Raw genomic sequence first — 6,000 nt, 5'->3', positions numbered from 1 at the left:
TGCCTACCTATCTGTGTTTCATTGACTTCTTTGGATTGACTAACATCTTACTGGCTCTCTTGTTAACTGATGCATTAAATAAAATCTTTGATCTGAATTCATTTTATATGAAAGGCATGACTTTATTCTTTTTTTAAATTATCCTTTTTCAGTGTCTAATTTAGGGTGCCCCTAGCACTGGGCTGGAGGCATGGGACATCTGCCAATTTGACACACATGAATCAGTTGCAAACTCACATGAATGAATGGGGCAAGTAAGGAGAAGCAAGTAAACAGAGGCTTCAGCTGCCATGGCATTTTGGAGGAGAGGGAGTTCAGGGTTGGAGTAGCCAAAAAAGATATCAGGGAAAATACGATTTCAGAGTTAGGACTTCAGAAAGCCCAGAGGAGATGAGAATTTGCTTTTCCTTCATGTATCAGGAAGTGTTGCAGGAGAAAGTGGGAGGCCCTAGGCCTTGGGCTTCCACCACAGTGGAGGATTCTTGGCTACATGCAGGATAGAAATCAAACAGGTAGAAATCAAACACAAGCCAGGTGCAGCATGAGGCAGATTTATTAAAGGTATGGCTTAGCAAAGCGAGCTGACCACTCCATAGTCAGAAGAGCCCCTCCCTGGTGGCCTGTTCCTCATTTGTTGAAAGTACAATGAGTATGTAAAGCAGGGGGTGGAATACTCGTGATTTCTCTGGGAAGATTCTTAGAAGAAGAATCTTCTGGAGGGTTCTAAGGACAACTATAAACTGTCCTGGCACTGATGGAGTGGTTTTTACTATGTAAGTGAGATCTTAATGAAGTCAGAGGTCTATTTTTCACAAAATGCCATTTTGGTTTGATCTAGTTCCAGCTAGTTCCTACCTTATTTTGTTTATCAGTCTCAGGTCCCTCTGCCCATTGGTCCTGTGTCTGCTAGTCAAGCTACTCAGCCTTTCTGCCTGCTCCACCCTGCCATTCCCTTTCCTACCTCAGAAGGGCACAGCCTGAGCTGAGGTAAAGTGGGAATCAGCAGAGCCTGTTCTTTGGCAAGGCCTGGTTCGGGGAAAGAATAGTCAAGGCTGGATTTTACACGGCATTCACAGTGGAGAAGGCAACGGGCGCTGGAGGTTCCCACACCTGACTACCCGTTAGAGTCACCTGTGGAAAGGTAAAAATGCTTATGTCTGGGCCCCATTATCAGAAATTCTGCTGCAGTTGGTCTGGGAAGGAGGTGCCAGAGAACACTCCTTAGATGATTTTGAAATGAAAAGTTAGTGGAACTACTGTGCTATGCAATTTACATGTGTTCTTTGATTAAATTTAACCCGTAAGAGAAGAGTTTTCATCCTTGTTTTATAGATGAGGAAACCAAAGACTCAGAGAGACCAGGTGGCTGGCCCAGAGGGGCTGCTAGTAGGAGAATGAGGGGAGGACTTGATGAGGGGTGGATGGATGGTAGATAACTTTTTAATGTTGCCATTACATTGTATAATAATGAAAATAGAATTCAGTCATTCACCAAATACCTACTATGGGCCAGGCTCTATTCCAGAGACAGGGAATGAAAGTGATGGTCAAAACAAAGTCCCTGTTGTCACTCTGATGAGCAAGCTGTCTGTCTGGCTCCCAAAGAAGAATGCTGCAGGCTGAGAGGAGAGCAGGTGTGGTTAGCTACCTGGCGTTCCTCTGGGTATTAAGGAAGGGCTAATGCAAACCAACAGAGCACACAGCAAACAAATGAATGCAAAGATAACAAAATGTGACCCACCTGGGAGGTCTTGTTAAAGTGGAGATTCTGGGGTTTCTGATGGTGTCTGGGTCATGATAATGCTGCTACTGGTCCCCAGCCCACATTTGATGATTTTTGATTTTTGATTACATGATATATGAAGTCCTCTGTGATTGTTTCCTTCTCTGTAATTGGGGTCAATAATTGATCCTACTACATAAAGACTGGTTGTGCATTAAAGCACAGTATCTGAGACATAGTATAACTCTGTAAACTTTCTTTATAACTCTATAATTTGCTTTAAATTTCAAAAGAGTTTTCATCAGAGTAACATGGCATCCTTCTAGGGAGTTAAGGAAATACTAATAGAAGCAAACAGGATGTAGAAAGTTAGGGTAAGAGACGTCCACCCTTCACTGACAATATTATTTCAATGTGTGGAAGTAACAAGTAGGAGTTGTGTGAAATTTGTTGATCTCAGTGTACAAGTGTGGAACTGAAGTTCTGAATGTATTTGGGTTTATTAAACCCTATAGGAGTTTTAATAAAAAATATTTTTCTGTGTATAAAATTAGCTTGATTTATGAAATAAGGTACAGTGTCAATTTTTATCCTTTTAAAGAAATTATATTAGAGATATAGGGAAATTCACAGGAATAGGAAGTATATTAAATTATGGGATTTTTTATATAAGAAGTCAATTGTACTTCTTATACAAATATATAAAATATATTTACATTATATACATATTATATATCAATATCAATAAGCTATATGTTATATATATCTTGTATCTTAATAATCTTATATATATAACAATAAAATTCTTATTTTATAAATAGAAATATAGGATTATATAGATTATATACATTTGATTTTAGTAGCTAAGATATAACTCATTCTAACAGGTGCTGTGTCTCAGAAATGTTTTTCAAAAGTCTTTTTTTCTAATATATGTAAAGCTGAAAAGTCATTTCCACCACCTACCCCACCTTTAGAAAATTCCTCTAGTGAGCTTCACATTAAGAAATTTCATGGCAAAAGAAAAAATTGCTCCATGTTTTTCCATTTGGGGAGATTTTCTCTTCTATATAGTGTGGTTATCATACTGGAATAACACTGTGTAGAACTATAATCTAGTTACAGATCCTTGTTATTAGTGTCAATGATAATTACACCATACATCTTTTATGGTTTTTACAATTTTCAGAGGGCTTTCACATACATTATTTCATTTAATATGCCTCACAATCCTGTGTGGGAGAACAGACAAGTACAATTGTTTATGAAGGAAGACAGGTGAGGTTTGCCCAAATTCACATGGCTGATAAATGGTAGAAACAAAATTAGAACCCAAGGCTTCTGATTACTAACCCAGTGCTCTTCACTTGTGCCATCTAATATTGCACTGAGGTTCTGACAATGAATGCAATAATTGGTAATGATCTTGCTAAATATAGTGAACATAAATGAAACTGTGTAGGGCAATGAGCCTGGAGGAAAATCCAGGGAAGAGAAGGAAGCCTATTCTAATTGTGTTCCTTCTCCTTGTATATATATATATATATTTTTCCCCAGCATTTTTGAGATGTAATTGGCATATAACATTTGTAGGTGTAAGTGTTGATTTGATACACTAATATATTGTAAAAATACCACGATAGCATTAGCTAGCACCTCCATCATGTCATATAATTACCATGTCATATAAATACCACATTACTATATACCATTTTTGTGGTGTGAACATTTAAGATTTACCCATTTTCAACTAGCAACTTTCAAGTATATAATACAGTATTATTAACTATAATCACAATGCTATAAATTAGATCCCCAGAACTGATTCATCTTCTGATGGGAAGTTGGTACCCTTTAATCAACATCTCATTTCTCCCCACCCCCAGCACCTGGTAACCATCGTTCTACCCTCTGTTTCTATGAGTTCAGCTTTTTTTAAGATTTCACATATAAGTGATATCATATAGTATTTGTCTTTCTCTGTCTGACTTATTTCACTTAGAATAATGCCTTCAAGGTCCATTCATGTCCATCCTCTCACAAATGGCAGGATTTCCTTCTTTCTCATGGCTGAATAAGATTCCATTGCACATACATACCATATTTTCTTTATCCATTCATCTATTGGTGGACACTTAGGTTGTTTCTGTATCTTTTGCCCTGTCTTTAAATACTTGAGAGATCCTTGGAAGCAGAGTTCATGATGATAACCCTCTTTATCTCCAGTGATGATCTAGGGTGATGCATCTGAAGTGTTCTTTTTGAAAACTAGTTGATGGCTGATGCTGAATGAGATACTATCCAAGTGCAAATAGATGGGAAAGTAGCCAAAGGGCTAATTCCCGCAGTAACTGCCCCAACTGCACCTTGATTCTAGGACCACCCCATATGCAGGCAGTTGGCTGAGGTTTCCAAGTTCCCCTCTGGCAGCTTCCTGGTCTCCTTGTCCTCCCTACTCCACTTCTAGCACTTGAGAGCATATATTTCTTTCCTGTTTCTCTTCTTTCCCCTGATGATCTAAATAGAAGATAGTTTAGCAGAAGAGAAAGGGCAAAGTTTATCACCTCCACAAAAAATTGAGGAGCCTGCCATACAGTTCTTTAAATACCTTGGAAAGGGCAAGCAAGCAGTGAGACAGAAATCACTTCTTTTTTTCTTAAGCCAACTAGTATGGTGTGCTATTTAGCTAGCATGTGACTTTCTGTAGTTTGCTGGCTATGTTTTACAAGCTTGCTAAGGACTGGCTGTGTAACATTGCCCCTGGTTTTCCAGACTGAAGTTTTGTTTCTGTATCTAATTGCCCACAAAGTCCAGAGAGATCTCTAAAGCTTGGGGCCAATAGCATTCACTTATTTTCACTTGTCCTGGAGTCTGGTTGGTGTGTTGGCTGGATCATCTGAGAAACAGATGCCAAGATGGAGTTAAAAGTGGAAGAGATTTATAAGGTGAAATCCTTGTGAGTGATAAAAGGGAGAGGAAGCAGGAGAAGGCAAGGAGAGCCTTCAGACCATGATGGAGGTCTGATACCTGTGAAAAGTGAAGGGGGAGAGAGGAAGATTGTATAGGAGCCTCCTTCTATGGGGCAGCCACAAGAAGAGTGCTTATGAAATCCTGCTTAGGTACAACTGGTGAGCCCCATACTACTTCTGTGTTCAGTCATGGGTTGGAACATTGTCTAGGTAGCACTTTGTCTCAAGTTTAAAGTACCCATAGCCAGAAGTTTCTCTCTTGATATCAGATTTCAGTAGGGCACAACCACAGCTGACACAGCTGGGTAAAGGGGAGCAGATGGTCACAGAAAGCCAAGTGCCTTGTTGTATAGGGAAGAGGCTGGATCTAGCCAATGGACTTATGCCATCTGACAATAACATGGATACAGATTCACGCATCCATCCATTGATCCATGGACCCATTCCTCCATCTGTCCACACATCTGTCCATCCACCCATGCACTCATTTATTGCCTTAGATGATAGAAATAATCTCTGAAGCTTCTGTCAGAACAAGAACCTATCCTTGTTGCTGTCCAAGAAATGAGATCTAGATTTGCCTCTTCTGCTGCTAAGGTTGCAATCTCCGAGTGACAAACAGCCTGTATCTCTACTCAGTCTGCCTTCTTGCCTGCTTGTGACCTTAAGTCAACCTACCATCCACCTGAGACGGAGCCCTTAAACACCCTCATTTCTGCCAGTCTGACACACCTTTCTTGAGTCCTACTGATACTTTGCTCCATTGTGTGGACTATAATTCACGTTCCAGCCCTTTGACTCAGTCATAAAAATCATATCAATGGGTGTAAAAGGTGTATGACAAGTAATGAGGTTCACTGCGATGACTGCAAATTCAGAGCCAGTGAGCACAACTAAGGAGCCACTGAGGTGGTGAGCTGGCTTGGCTCGTGTGCCTTCCAATTCTTAAGTCACCATAGGTGTTTACCTTCAAAATGAACCTGGTCTTTGGTGATAATATTTCATAGCAGCCTCTCTCCAAATAATATGACAACCAGCCATGAGAAATCATGGGCATCATTTTGAGAGCACATTATCTTGCAGGATGAAGATGGAAATGTCTAGGTAATAAAAAGAGGTTGATTTTTTTAAACAAATATTTCTGCCAATTAGCATTTAGTTTTCCTCTAAATCAGCAGTCTCTAAGGTCTTTTCGTTTCTTTCATCCTATTACTTCCTCTATCAAAAAACACGGGCCTCACCATAATAAGAACTGACTCCTGCTTTTTTCCTACAGTGAGTTTGTGTTTTGGCGGAAGAACCACATGT

This window comes from Manis pentadactyla, chromosome 6 (assembly GCF_030020395.1).
Source record: "Manis pentadactyla isolate mManPen7 chromosome 6, mManPen7.hap1, whole genome shotgun sequence".
Lineage (NCBI taxonomy): Eukaryota > Metazoa > Chordata > Mammalia > Pholidota > Manidae > Manis > Manis pentadactyla.
Note: the sequence above shows the minus strand (reverse complement) of the source record.